Consider the following 14,750-nt stretch of genomic DNA (forward strand, 5'->3'; position numbering starts at 1 on the left):
ATCCTCAGAGCCAGGGACCCAGTAGGCCCTCAATGAATGTTTGTTAAATGTTTAATGTCATTGTATCATCAAAAAGGGAATCTTTTTTTTAATACTAATTGTTTATAGTGCTGACATACATTGTGAGGTTTGGCATGCGTGCTTTAGAGCTCTGAAGCCCAGTCTCAAGAACGTTAGGAAATTACATTCCACACTTTAATAAGCTGTGAATTGAACTCTAAATCTCAATGCCTGAAATTTACAAGTTAGTCCCAATCTAGAAAAGCGCGATGTTAATATTTTAACAGTAAATAAGCACTTGAAAGCACAACCATTTTAATATTTATTATAGAATTTTTGATCCCTGAAGAGATAACTTACTAGTGGTTTTAAAGGTCTTTGAAATCTTTTCTAAATCTTCCTTGTTTCTTTACCTCTTCAGTTTCTCCTTTTAGGCTCATTTTTATCATTCATAGGATTCTGGTATTTAATTAACACCTCAACCTTACAATTCTCTTTTTCATAAATTTCCATGCAGAAGTCTGGAGACCCTAAAGAGATAAGGAAGTGCTAATCTCCCTGGAGTCTAAAGCTGAGATAAAACCACCGAGGAGGCTGTAGCTGTTCCTCTTGCAGGAGCAGGTGTTGTCCTTCCCCGAGGAGTTATTATGTGTTGGAAGAAATGAGATAATGAAAATAAACAAGCTATTTTGTGAATGTTATCAAATATCACCAGCACCAGCCAGATAGACCCTTAAATAAATATTCTTTACTGATAAAAGCAATGGCAGATGAATGTGACCGTTTTCTAAACAGAGAAAAAAATAATTCGAGCAAAAGGGCTGACCTAATTGGGCCACACATGAGGTTGTGTGTGGGAAACAGTCCTTGAGAAGTGGAAAGCGTGTTGTTAGGTGGGCTCAGCTGGCTGTCAGCTGTCAACTCTGTCCCACAACGAGGGCTTGGCAGCCTTCTCAAGCAGGCTTCCTCTCTTCCAGGTCACACAGCAGAGTTACTGGGATGTGATCTACTGGGATCTACTGCCCCTTAGGATATTCAAGGGACCTGCTGCTGTACGTGAAAAGCCAACCAAAGATAGGATGAGAGGAAGAACCAAAATGCTTCCCTGCTGAGCTGTCTGCCAGATCTTGGGGGTTTTAATCAACCAGTCATGAGATTCTTTGCTGTTCTAGGACAATCCACTTACCTTATGGCAAAATTTCTGGAAAGATACCAGCAGATAGTGACCACAAAAGTAAGTAACCCGATGAAAAAGTATAATTTTGTTAGTAGTGTCAATGTGAAAATTATGAAGGTTTAAAAATGTTTTTAAAATAATGCTATAGTTGCCTACTCTAAAAAAATTAATAGTGGGGATTATTCCTTAGTTGACGTGAACACTTGATTTTGTCTGGGTGATCAGGGAAGACATCATGATGGAGGTGGGTTTTGAGTTGACAGTGAGCCATGAGTGAAGAACAGTAGTCTGAGTATGAGAGGAGAAGAAGGAGCACTACATGTTGAGTAAACAGCCCCCTGGAAAGTCCCAGGGTGTGAAAAAACAAGCTGCCTTGACAGGGATGAAGTGTGGAGGGAGTACACAGTTCATCTAAACTGCTTATCCATTCTCTGCCTTTGTATATTTGTACATTATCCACCTCCACCTCCAGGAAAATAGATACATATTTAAACAAGAAAAGAAACAGGCTTGAAGTAACTTAGCTGTTACCATAGAGAATAAGAAAATAAAAATTTTCATATTATATGAGAGGAAAATCAAGCAGGATATATAATGAGTCAGAATAAACCACTAAAAAGGCTCTTTAATAGAATAAAGAAGAATAGTTATCTGAAAGTAAGCTACTGTTTTGACATTTAACTGGGAAGATGTTCAACTTTTAGACTAAGAATATAGTTCTCCCTTTTCTATTGGAAGACATCATAATTATTCAGAGAAGCTGATGTTTGCAATTCTAGTTACTTTCAAATGATAATAAAGTAAAATAAAACTAAACCCAGTGGATGCATGTGTGTAAAAGAGAATGACACTAAAATAATTTCTATCTTTTCCACAAATGACTTGAAGCATTTTCCTGATGTAGCTAAACATCTTTCAAAAATTAATTTCAATTATCCTTTTTATTTTTTTTAACTCTCTTTTTGCTTACATACTAAACTAGTTGAAATGATTTCATTTTTTTCCTTTACTTTTTTCTTTTTCTGTCTTTGACCTGTAAGAATTATATTTCATGGCACTGGGAGTGGCCGAAGAGGAAATTACCAGGTATCAGTCTCTGAAAAATCCCAAGGAGTGAGAGCGATGCAGAAAGACAGAAAGGGATAAAATTTAAATCCAGTTTTCCTAAACAGAAAGAGGTAGATTCTGCAGAATTACTGATGAGGATTGTGAGTGAGGGCCTAGACCAGGTTATTAAGAATCTGACTATGAGCACCTAATTAAAAATAATGACCACCACAATCCAGTAGAGATTATTGAATAATAAGTCATGTCAGATTAACCCTCCGAGTTCCCCCAGGTTATACTGATAGGTCAGAAATAGAGAACAAAAAATAATAGAAAATCAACAAAATTTAGGGCTGGCTCTTTGAAAAGATAAACGTAATTGACAAAACCTAGACTAATCGAGGAAAAAAGAGAAAGGACCCAAATCCACAAAATTGGAAAAAGGGATCATTTCTGATACAACAGAAATTCAAGGATTATAAGAGGCTACTGTGAAGAACTATATCTCAAAAAACTGGCCAACATAGAAGAAATGGAAAAGGTCTTAGAAATATACAACTTACCAAGACTGAATCAGGAAGAAATAAAAAATCTGAATGGACCAATTACTAGTAAGGAGTTTGAAACAGTAATAAAATTCTCCCAATGAAGAAAAGCTCAAGATCAGATGGCTTCACTGATGAATTTTACCAAACATTTAAAGAAGAATTAACACCGATCTTTCTCAAATTATTTCAAAAACTCAGAGGAAGGAACACTCCCAAACTCATTTTATGAGGCCAGCATTATCCTGATGGCAAAACTAGAAAAGGACACTAGTAGAAAAGAAAACTACAGGTCAACAACTCTGATGAATATAGATGCAAAATTCTCTATAAAATACTAGCAAACTAAATCAGCAGCATATTAAAAGGATCATTCACCACGATCAAGTGGAATTTGTCCCTGGGATGCGAGGATGGTTCTACATTTGCAAATCAATCAGTATGATACATCACATCAATAGAATGAAAGAAGAATCATATAATCATCTCAATAAATGCAGAAAAAAAGCATTTGATAAAATTAAATACCCATTCACGATAAAACCTCTTAATGGGCAAGGAAGGGACATATCTTCACATAATAAACACCATATGTGACAAGCCAACAGCTAACACTAAGTTCAATAGTGAAAGGTTAAAAGCTTTTCCTTTAAGATTAGAAATAAAACAGAGTGGGTGCCTCTATCACCACTCCTATTTAACATAGTTCAGGAAATCCTAGCTAGAGCAATCAGGCAAAAATGATAGATAGATAGATAGATAGATAGATAGATAGATAGATAGATAGATAGATAGATAGATAGATAGATAGATAGATAGATAGATAGATAGATAGATAGATAGATAGATAGATAGATAGATGATAGGTGATAGATGATAGAATCAGAATTAGAAAGGAAAAAGTAAAATTGTCTCTAGATGTAGATGATGTGATTTTATATGTAGAACTTCTTAAAGATTCAACCAGAAAAACTCTTAGATCTAATCAAGGAATTCAGAAAGGTTGGTACAAAATTAACACAAAAATCAGTAAAATTTCTATACGCTAACTGAATTTTCCAAAAAAGTAATAAACCAATCTCACTTACAATAGCATCAAAAACAATAAAAATGCTTAGGAATAAATTTAGCTAAGGAGGTGAAAGATCTTTACTCTGAAAACTATGAGACATTGATGAAAGAAATCAAAGAAGACACAAATAAATGGAAAGGAATCCCATGTTTATGGATTGGAAGAATTAATATTGTTAATATGGCAATACTACCAAAAGCCATCTTTAGATTCATTGTAATTACTATCAATGGCATTTCAATGGCATTTTTTTATAGAAGTAGAAAAAAAGGTTCCAATGGCATTTTTTATACAAGTAGAAAAAAACACTCTTAAAATTTATATGGAACCACAAAAGACCCTGAATAGCCAAAGAAATCCTAAGGAAGAAGAACAAAGTAGGAGGCATCACACTTCTTGATTTCAATCTATATTATAAAGCCACAGTCATCAAAACAGTATGGTACTGGCATAAAAACAGACAAACAGACCAATGGTACAGAATCAAGAGCCTAGAAATAAATCCCAGTACATGTGGTCAACTAATATTTGACAAGGAAGCCAAAAATGCTCAATGGAGAAAAGATAATCTTTCAAAATGGTGCTGAGATAATTAGACATTTATATGTAAAAGAATTAAACTGGACCCATATCTAACCAATCACAAACATTAACTCAAAATGAATGTAAGACCTGAAACCATGAAATTCCTAGAAGAAAACATAGGAATAAAACTCCTTGACATGGGTCTTAGTGATAACTTTTTGGATATGACACCTAAAGCACAGTAACAAAATAAAAAATAAGCAAGTGGGACTACGTCAAACTAAAACTATCAACAAAATGAAAACAACCTATGGAATGGGGAAAAATATTTATAAACCATATATCAGGTAAGGGGTTAATATCCAAAATACATAAAGAACTCATACAACTCAATAGCAAAAAATAATAATAATAATAACCCAACTAAAAAATGGGAAAAGACCTTAACAGACATTTCTCCAGGAAAGATATATGAAAGACAAATAAGTACATGAAAAGATGATCAACATCACAGGTCATCAGGGAAATGCAAATCAAAACCACAATGAGATATCACCTCACACCTGATAGAATGGCTGTTCTCAAAAAATGAGGTGGCAATTGCTGGCATGGATGTGGAGAAGAGGGAACTCTTGTACACTGTTGCGGGGGTGCGGGTTGTAAGTTGCTACAGCCACTATGGAAAACAGTATGGAGGAGAGTCAGAAAATGAAAAATAGAACTATCATTCTACCATTTACAACAACATGGATAGACATTTAAGCATTATGCTAAGTTAAATAAGTCAGACAACGAAAGATAAATACTGTATGATCTCACTTATACGTATGATCTAAACTAACAAGTAAACAAACTCATAGAAAAGGAGATCAGACTTGTGGTTATCATTGGTGGAGGGTGGGGGAGGGGAAATTAGAGGAAGCTATAGACTTCTAGTTATAAGATAAATAGATACAAGGGATGAAATGTACAACATGATGACTACAGCTAACTGCCATGTAATATACAGGAAAGTTAAGAGAGGAAATCCTAAGAGCTCTCATCACGAGGAGAATTTTTTCTTTTTTCTTTTTTTTCCTTTTTATTGTATCTATATGAATAGATGGTTGTTAGCTGCACTTATTGTAATCATTTCACAATATATGTAAATCAAACCATCATGCCATACACTTTAAACTCATTCAGTGGTGCATGCCAGTTATTTCTCAGTAAAACTCAAAAAACAATTTACTTGAAATTCTTTAAAAACTGTAAAAAAATGAAAAGAGTTTGTTTCTCTGTCACCTGAAAGTTGAAGGTAAATGTTGTCAGTCACAGGGGACTGTCCTCAAAATGGTCATGCAGGGACCAGATCCCTCTCAACAAGTTGCTCTCTCAGCTCTAGGTTGTCGTTTGTGTGGTTGAGGATGTCACAGTGAGTCCCAGCCATCATGCTGGCAGGAAAGGAAAAAAAACATAATGCGTAAGAGGCTGTATTTATTTTAAGTGCACAATTTGATCAGTTTTATTGATTGTATACTCCTGTGCAGGCTCTACTCCAATCAAGATACAGAATTTGGGTTGTCGACTTCTATTTTAAATTAGTTGTTTTGGTGAAATAATTTGCCTTTGAATTTGTGGATAGCATTAAGCCAAGAGGAATAACAATTATTTGGGGTAACATGATAATAATCCAAATATTCCTTAAGAATCTACAGAAATGACTGAATATAATTTAATAGAGGTACATGTAAACTTTGCACTTGAATTCAAAAGTCAACTTCAGAAGTAAAGAAAACCACACAGAACAAACATGTAGCTAAATAAATTACATAAGAATACTCTTGTAACTCTTGCACTCAGCCGTGCAAATCAAGAAATAGAATATTTCCAGCCGCCCAGGAAGCTCCTCCATGTGCCTGTTGCACTTATTGCCTCTCACATCTGCCATAAGTAACAACCAGCCTAACTTTTATAGTAATTACTACCTTGCGTTTCTTTATAGTTTTATTGCCTTAATGATAGACACTATAATTTAGTCTGGCCCATTTTATAATTTAATAAGTCTCTGTTGGTCTGCAGGTTCTTTTTACATCCCTTTATTTTTGTTACAGTCGGTAGCAGAACTGGGCACTGTTTGAGCCAGAGAGTGTCTCACAGTCTGGACTGTGTTAACTGCACAGCACCCTGCGCCTGGTTTATCAAGTTCCCCTGTCGTCCTCTCCTTAACATTTGGTAGCTGGAGTCAGATAGTTGATCAGACCCAGATTTGATTCCTTTGGCAAGGTGGTGGTAGAATTTTTTCAGCAGTAAGCGTGTATTATCTAGTTGTTTCTCTTTTTTGTGGTTTCAAGCATCATTCATACTTAACGCCTGAATCTCTTCATTCATTAAGGATTGCAAAATGGTGAGATTTCACATCAGCCATTTCTGCTTCACTTTTTACTTGTATTACTTTTTGAAAGATAGATTTCTCCTAATCTATTATTTAGTTATCCAGGGGTCCCAGTTCATATCGCTGAGGCAGAATAAATGCTTGCTTTTCCTCTTTATTTACTAGTTTTCCAGGTAATTGTTTTTCCAACATCCTCCTAAGGCGACCAATGTCTTTAATACCATTATAAACACGTTTATAATTTTTATTATACATTTTTAATAGGTACAGAGTTAGAGAGTCTCCAAGATAACCCTCATTTATGGCATCAATTACAAGTCTGGGGGTCCGTAGAACCACCCTAGGTTTGATAATTCATTAGAAGGAATTTTTGAGTCTCCACGTTACAGCACCTTAGGTTACATTCTAATTAATAAAATATAGGTACTTTGGTAAGCTATTTGCTTCAGTCTCTCATCTTGTACTTTTAAACAGAGAGGAAATGTGTATAAGACAATTACGTGAACTGTAGCTAGAAGAATAACCTTATTCAAATTGAACTCACTGAAAGCTGCTATACTCACAGTTACGGTGTATTACCTTGGAAGGATGAGATTAAAATCAGCCCAAGGAAGAGGTGCCTGGGTAGAGTGTAGGCGAGTTCCGTGCGTAGCCCTTCCGGATGTCCTGTCCCAGTGCAGTCCTGAACAGCATGCACTTCTCCCAGCAACAGCATGTGACAGTAGGCACTGGGTGTTGCCTCTCAGGGAAGCTCACCCAAGTCTTGGCATCTGGAGTTTTTGTTGGGACTTGCTCACACAGACCGCCCACAAAGCTGCCCTTAATCTCCAGCCCCTCCAGAGGTAGAGCTGATACTGCCTGAGCCAGAGTCCTAGCCATAAATCATGTTATTAGACTAACGTGTGTGGCCCAAGGCCCCCAGGTGAGCAAAGATGCTTTAATCAGGCAGCACATTCTAAGGGGCTAGAGACCAGCTTCAGGAGTGGGGGGCACAGAGCCAATCTCTCTTTGGATAAAGTTAATTCTTTACTACACAATACATTTCAGTTCGTTGCAATTACCATCATTAAAGCTCAAATTGTGCCATCTTTGACCAAGAGGAACCTCTTTGGGTTGGTTCCAGAGTTTTTTTCTTCAGGTGTAAAGCAGAGCTCTTGAAAATTTTGACAGTAATCAAATTTTTATTCCCTTATACGTCATTACTTCTTTCTGTCCAGAGGCCCAAAGAAAAAAAATTCTTCTTCAAGTCTAGTAATATTACCAGAATAAGTCACAATGTTGGTCATTCTAGGACTATAGTTTCAGATATGCAGTTTACTCTTTCAACATATAGTTTCAATATTTTTTTAAACTAACTTCTAGAAAGTTTGCTGAAACAATAGTCTTTAGAGTTTGTTCTGTTCTCTTGTTCCCCTCCCTGTACTTTGACTCGTCTCGTCCCTCCCTCCCTATTATCTTTATATTAATCCTTCTTTGCCTATCTTCAATGTTTATATTTAGCTTTCAAATCCCTTTTTTAAAAATCTCTTTCTTCATTTTCCTCAAGTTTTCAAATTATGCATTTTTTAGGAATTTTGCGTTATGCTTATTTGTTTTGGATTTTTTAGCTTAGTTTTTATTTCCGAAATTATTTTTTAAAATTTTCTAATTCCTTCCTCAGTTTTGTCACCTCTTTTGAATTTCTCTAATTTTTATTTTTATTGTTTTTGCATTCTTATTTTAGTATATTCAGCTTGTACATTACAGTTTGGTTTGTTTTGGAGACTTATCTATCTGTTATGCTTTCATGTCTATACAGATGTTTGCTTCTTATTTTATTTTTCTTATAATCGTATATGGCATTTGACCCTAATACTTCTCTGATGCTCATTTTTATGTGAAATTAGTTTTCTTGAATTGCTAAAGAAGACGGAGTTCAGATACTTTTTAACTCCATAAAACTCCCTCTTTTATTATTTCCTTGTGGTGTCACAAATTAATAATTTTCTTTATAACATTTTCTGACATTGTTCCTCTCCCACTGCCTCTCTAGACACTTGAGGCTTAAATAACAGAAATGTATCTCTCACAGTTCTGGAGGCTGGGGAGTCCAAGATCAAAGTGCTGGCCAATTTGGTTCCTGGTGAGGATCCCCTTCCTGGCTTGCAGATGGCCACCTTCTCGCTGTGTCCTCATATAGTCTTTCCTTGGTATGTGCATGTAGGGAGTGGAAGGAGATAATCTTTCTTCTTTTTCTTAGGTCACTAATCCCATCATGAAGGCCCTGCTCTCATGATCTAATCCAGCTCTAATCACCTCCCGAAGGCCCCATCTCCAAATACCATCACACTGGGGCTTAGGACTTCAACATGAGTGTTAGGGAAGCACAAACATTCAGTTCATCGCGTGGGTTTTATAGATGGGCTATAGGTGGTTATCATCTCCCTAAACATTTATATTCAAAATGTTATGTGATGGGCTTATTTTCCCAGGAAGGGTCTTCAGTTTTCTTTGAAGTCTGAAAGAGATCAATGAATTAATGTTTAAGCCACTTTCATAAATTCTCAACTCCTTGAAAAAGGGAACGTATCTTATTCCCTCTTTTAGCATGGGAAAAAATGAATGAATAAGTGTTTCTGCCTTTTTAAGATGTAAAGACGAGAAGGGTGCTTTGAAAAGATATAGACTCAGCTCCTTTTTCAATTACTGTTTTATTTGATTTTCGTGAGATTTTAGTCTGTGGAACAACCGTGAGTGTATGTGCAGTGAAAATACAGGACTAGCTGCAGAGACTATGAGAATCGATTGGGTGGGGGGACTGGATATAACATATGTAAGTAGGTGGGCAAATAGAAATCTCGTAGATAAGCTAAAGACTAGACTTTCTGACACATTTTTGCCTTTAAAAAACTGTGGCTCATTGTCTGGGACTAGTCAATATACCAACTTCTTTACTTATTTCAAAGGATGTCATTCTAGTGACAAAATAGAACTAAAGGAGCTCCAACGTTAATGAGGAATGCAATGAACGCAATACAGGCAGCGCTGTCTCAGGACACGTTTGGTGTCAGGGTAAAGTATTGTCTGGCAGGTTTGAATCATCTTAGCTAGTGTTACAGGTTCAATTCTCCTTCTAGCCAGCACCTTGCTCCTTTCATCAGGTTTAAAGATATGTGACTGCTGGAAGAACCGTGTCTATACCAGATTCTAAACAGCAAATGCAGTGTTTTGAGCTCTAAGTAGGTTCCCGAAGCCTGGTGCTCTGCGCCCCCAGCCCTCAGCAGGATTCAGAGCCAGGACTCACTGAATTACAAGAGCTGACAGAAATCAATTCTCAGGAACGTTAAAAATGGGTAGATCAAACTTGAGAACCGTGCCGATAAAATTAGATGGATACTTGATGACTAGGCAGTCGAGCAGGCTAGTGTAGAGACTGGCCAGCAGCCTGGGCCTGGAGAGGTGAAAATCAGGTGTGCACAGTGTGAAAAGGTCCAACAGCATGTGCTACCGTACCAAGGTACTGAAGTGAAATCAGTTTAAACTAAACACAAGAGCCACGGTGAAGATGGTGAAGACGGTGAAGACAGAAGGGTAAAGTGCAGCTTGAGGGATCTGAATAGACAGGGGAGGGAGAAGTCCCACATGGGCTTGGAGTTAGATATGTAAGTTCAGAGGTTTTTTTTTAGCATCATCTGGCAGAATGGTTCTTAGCTTCTTCCATGCACACAGCTCTCCTTTGCTCCCCAGTGGTCCAGGGATGGTCTGGCAGTGGCATCAGGTTTGTCTACAGCTATGAAACCTTATGTGTTCCTTTGTATATATTTATGCATTTCATTACTCCCCCCACCAGACTATGTATTTCTAAGTGATGTTCTTATGTAATTGTCTTTTCAAACCAATACCTATCAAGTTCTGTAATAAGAGAGTGGGTATTTTATAGCTAAAGCTATAGGTCACAATTAAATGCCCACTAAAACCACAATAAATTGCAAACATAATTTTCAGGCAAGTGCTGAAAATATGCCCAAATTATAGATTTTGAAGTGCCAAAGAATCAATAAAATATATAATTTTGCTGAATTTGGAAGTGTTGAACAATTAATTATTATAAATAAAAATGAAATTCTCAAAATCTCTTTCCTTAGGGAAAAATGAATTTTAAATTTACTATAAACTAAAGTTGAAACTGTAATGAGTGGTGAATCAACTATATAGCCTGATTTGTTATGAACCAGATTAATATATTAATTAGTTTAATTGTAATCTATTTACATATCAGCATAAATTTTAAAATCTTGGAGTAATATACAATTATATAGTAAATTTTTTTTCCAAAAAAAGTGTCTTAATTTTCCTAAAAAATAATTATGGAAATCTCACATAATGCTCCTTCAGTATTCAAAAATTCTTAAGGACTTTAAAAACAAAAAAAAATTATTATATTTGCTATAATTTTTTTGCTTTATTTTTTAGTGATTGCTCTTCATTGATGTAATCCCTATAATAGTAAGTCCTCTTGGTTTTTCCAAATATACCTTAGGAAAAAATGAATTAAGTATTACATGATTAAGGGGAGATAATATTAAACTCATGAATAATATAAATGCTTTTTTCTAAATTTTTTCGGAGATATTAAGATTAATGAAATTTACAGTTAATTTTTACTTTATTCATCTCTTCGTTAGTCAATATTTCTGGTAGTTATATATTACTGAGACACAGAGTTCTAGCTATAGAAAATATATGGCTAAGCTACTCAAGTTTAATATTCTTTCATCATTTAGTTCATCTTCTAAATCGGTTAAATCTAAGTAGTATTTTTGCATAATAGAATCATACAAACAGAATTGAAAATATGGTTTTTATTTAGACAGAGTATGCCTTTAATTTTTTTATAGAAAGTAAGATGTGCATGCCTCTAGGACGAAATGCCCTAGTATGCATTTAAAATATGCATTTAAAATACTTTCAGATATTGACTTTTAAACCATATTTCAGAAACCATTACAGTTGTGCCTATAAACACAATAACAGAAATCTCTGTAGTATTCAGTAATAGCTATTGGATCAGAGAAATAATGTAATTCATCTTTTAAAAAAAATAACGCTAGATATATATACACATTATATGTTTGGATTTACGATATTTGATTAATGGATAAGTACATGGAAATATTCCTACTTTACATTCTAGGAAATTAAACTTTTCTTTTCCAGGTCAGTTATTAGGAATGAGAGACCACATTAGCAATCTGGCTTTATTTTATAGTATTCATTAGCTGCTTCAACATAGGTGAATTTTCCTTGAAAATATTTTTTCTTAATTGGAAAAAATTACTCAGATCCTGAGGAAAACAGATAATTGAAAATCATACAATTTATTCTCCACCTTGTAAAAATTGAATCTTTACTCAGGACTATGAAAATTGAATTATTTCTATCTTGCAGTTGATAGCACACAATCTGCTATTAAGCAAAAATGAATAGCACTCTGATCTTGTAAAAACTCGTTATTGTTTTTGTTTTTCTAAGTCTTCCATTTTAATACCGTTTCTTTAAACCATGACAACTCAATGAGCAAGTCCTTCAGGTGTGAAGTTTCTTTATAGCAAAAGTGACCAAAATTGACAGACTTGACCTAGAAGAAAATACAGGGAAGAAGCTCCTCAACATTAATCTTGATGATGATTTTTTTTGGATTTGACGCCAAAAACAAAAGCAACAAAAGCAAAAATAAACAAGTGAGATTACACCAAACTACAAAGGTTCCGCACAGCAAAGTAAACCATCAACAAAATGAAAAGACAACGATTCGATTAAAAAATGGGCAGAGGATGTGAATAGACATTTTTCCAAAGAAGACGTACAAATGGCTAATAGGTATGTGAAAAGATGCTCAACATCACTAATCAGGGAAATGTAAATCAAAACTACAGTGAGATATCACCTCACACCTGTTAGAATGGTCATCATCAAAAAGACAAGAAATGGCAAATGTTGGCGAAGATGTGGAGAAAAGGAACCCCTTGTGCACTGTTGGTGTAAACTGGTTTGGCCTTGATGTTAAACAGTATGGAGGTTCCACAAAAAATTAAAAATAGAACTATCACATGATCCAGCCATCCCACTTCTCGGTATTTACACAAAGGAAGTGAAAACAGGGTATCAAAGAGATATTTGCACCCCCACGTTCACTGCAGCATTATTCGCAATCACCAAGACATGGAAACAACCTAAATGTCCATCAGTGGATGAAAGGATCAGGAAGATGTGGTGTCTGTGTATGGTGGAACTGTATACCATGGATGGACCTTGAGGCTGTTATGCTCAGTGAAATATGCCAGACAGAGAAGGATAAACATTGCATCGTGTCACTTATAAGTGGAACCTTGAAAAAAAAGTCAAACTCATAGAAACAGAGTAGAAAAGTGGTTGCCAGGGGCTGGGGGGAGAGGGAGAGGTTGGTACAAACTTAAAAAAAAAAAAAGATATTGACCAAATTTCAAACACACAGCTGTAAATTAATCGCGTGAAGCACAGCTACCTACACTATTAACAAGAGGAAAAAATACTTCTGTCAACTACATTGAGGTTCCTGCCCTTCCCACCTCATCTGAATGATAGTTGTGCGTCTCACAAGAGTCTGCTGCCTAATGTCACCAACGATAGCCTCTCAAATGCCCTTGGTCATATCTCTCTTGTCACACAGCTTCTTCCTCAGGAAATGCAGAATGATTCCGTTGCACAAATAGAGAGCATTTAAAAGCTTCATGATGTTTCAAAATGTACGAGTTGAGATGCCATGAGCACTCCCCTACTTGGAGCGCTTCCCTGCTACTTGACTTTTGGGCGGTCTCGGGACGTCACTGTGTAACTGCTCTCATGCCTAAAGCGCCGCGCCTTTAATTTTCTCACGTTGGCGGGTTTATCCCTCAGAACTGCCAGATCAGAGGAGATAGCGTTGACAGACACTAAAATCCTGTGTTCTAAAGCCAAGTATGCCACCAGTCAGAAGGGAACAAGGGACATCAAAGAGGCTCTGGGTAAGACAGTGCCCCAGAACTTTGAAGGAAGGAAGCTAGCAGGTAGAAGGGCCTCTACATCAAAGGAGTAGGGCTGGGAGGAGCCTCCTGGGATGGGGGTGGAGGTGCTCACGCTGGCACAAGGATCCCTACTCCTCCAGTCGCCAGGCTCTGGCCCTCTCTAGCTGTCAAGTCTGAAATCTCCACCAGTAGAATCACTCGTGGTAAAAATGGTCCCACGGCCCACTTGTCCTCAGGGTTGTTACTAACATACATGAGTTACGCGTTACTTGGGAGCAGCCCACTCCCACCCACCCTCTTCCTGCAATACCAAATTCGCCTCTGGAACAGCCAGCTAACCCTCAGACCAGAGGGCATGAGAACCCATTAACTTGGGGCAAAGTGGGGGAGGAGTACATGCCTTGGGTTGGGGGAAGGAGGCAAAATAAAGGTATGGAGTCAAGGATGACCAAGTTAAAATGAGGGGTTTGGGGGGCCACGGGACCACAAGTGGAGAAAACCTTTATGAAGGTTGGTAGACCCCAAGGGGGAGAGAAAACAGAGCTAAACAGACACATGGCAAGAAGAAATGGAGTTTTCATTTTTCCTTCAGTATAGCTTAGGCCTTATGTGCTATCAAATTGACCTTCACCTTGTCTCTTAATCATTTATTAATATTTTGGGGAAAAAATCGAGGATAATTTGTTCACTCTCGTTCACTGGCTTTGACAGAGCCGGCCCACTTTCAGCAGTGGATTTTTTATTAGGACATGTTTTGTCCTTTTTAGTGCTGGAAAAGGACCGAAAGAAAGCCCACTGCCCTTAGCAAAGGGATTTTAATTTTATGTAACAGGTGTTTTAGTGACTTGAAATGAGGAACTCAAAGATCTCTGAGGGTTTGTAGAGAGGCCAAAGCCCGCATCTCTCTCCTAATTTCTCTTTTATAGCAAATAACTGGTAAGTGAATGATTACACTAACCTGAGACTATTTTTCAGAAAGAGAGAGAGA

The 14,750-nt window shown here is 36.6% G+C and overlaps 1 long non-coding RNA gene across 2 annotated transcripts in view; it reads left to right on the plus strand.

Annotated features, from left to right (window-relative positions):
• LOC107195758 overlaps positions 1-14,750 on the plus strand; it is a 29,534-nt gene that overhangs the window by 2,003 nt on the left and 12,781 nt on the right. Inside the window, exons 2-3 of one of the 2 annotated variants that reach the window (XR_003046445.1) lie at positions 978-1,234; positions 2,218-2,376. This is a non-coding gene — a long non-coding RNA (uncharacterized LOC107195758). Of the gene's footprint in view, positions 1-977; positions 1,235-2,217; positions 2,377-14,750 lie in introns of those variants that run through there. The other variant, XR_001516995.2, reaches the window with a different exon arrangement.

This window comes from Pteropus alecto, unplaced genomic scaffold, assembly GCF_000325575.1.
Source record: "Pteropus alecto unplaced genomic scaffold, ASM32557v1 scaffold80, whole genome shotgun sequence".
Lineage (NCBI taxonomy): Eukaryota > Metazoa > Chordata > Mammalia > Chiroptera > Pteropodidae > Pteropus > Pteropus alecto.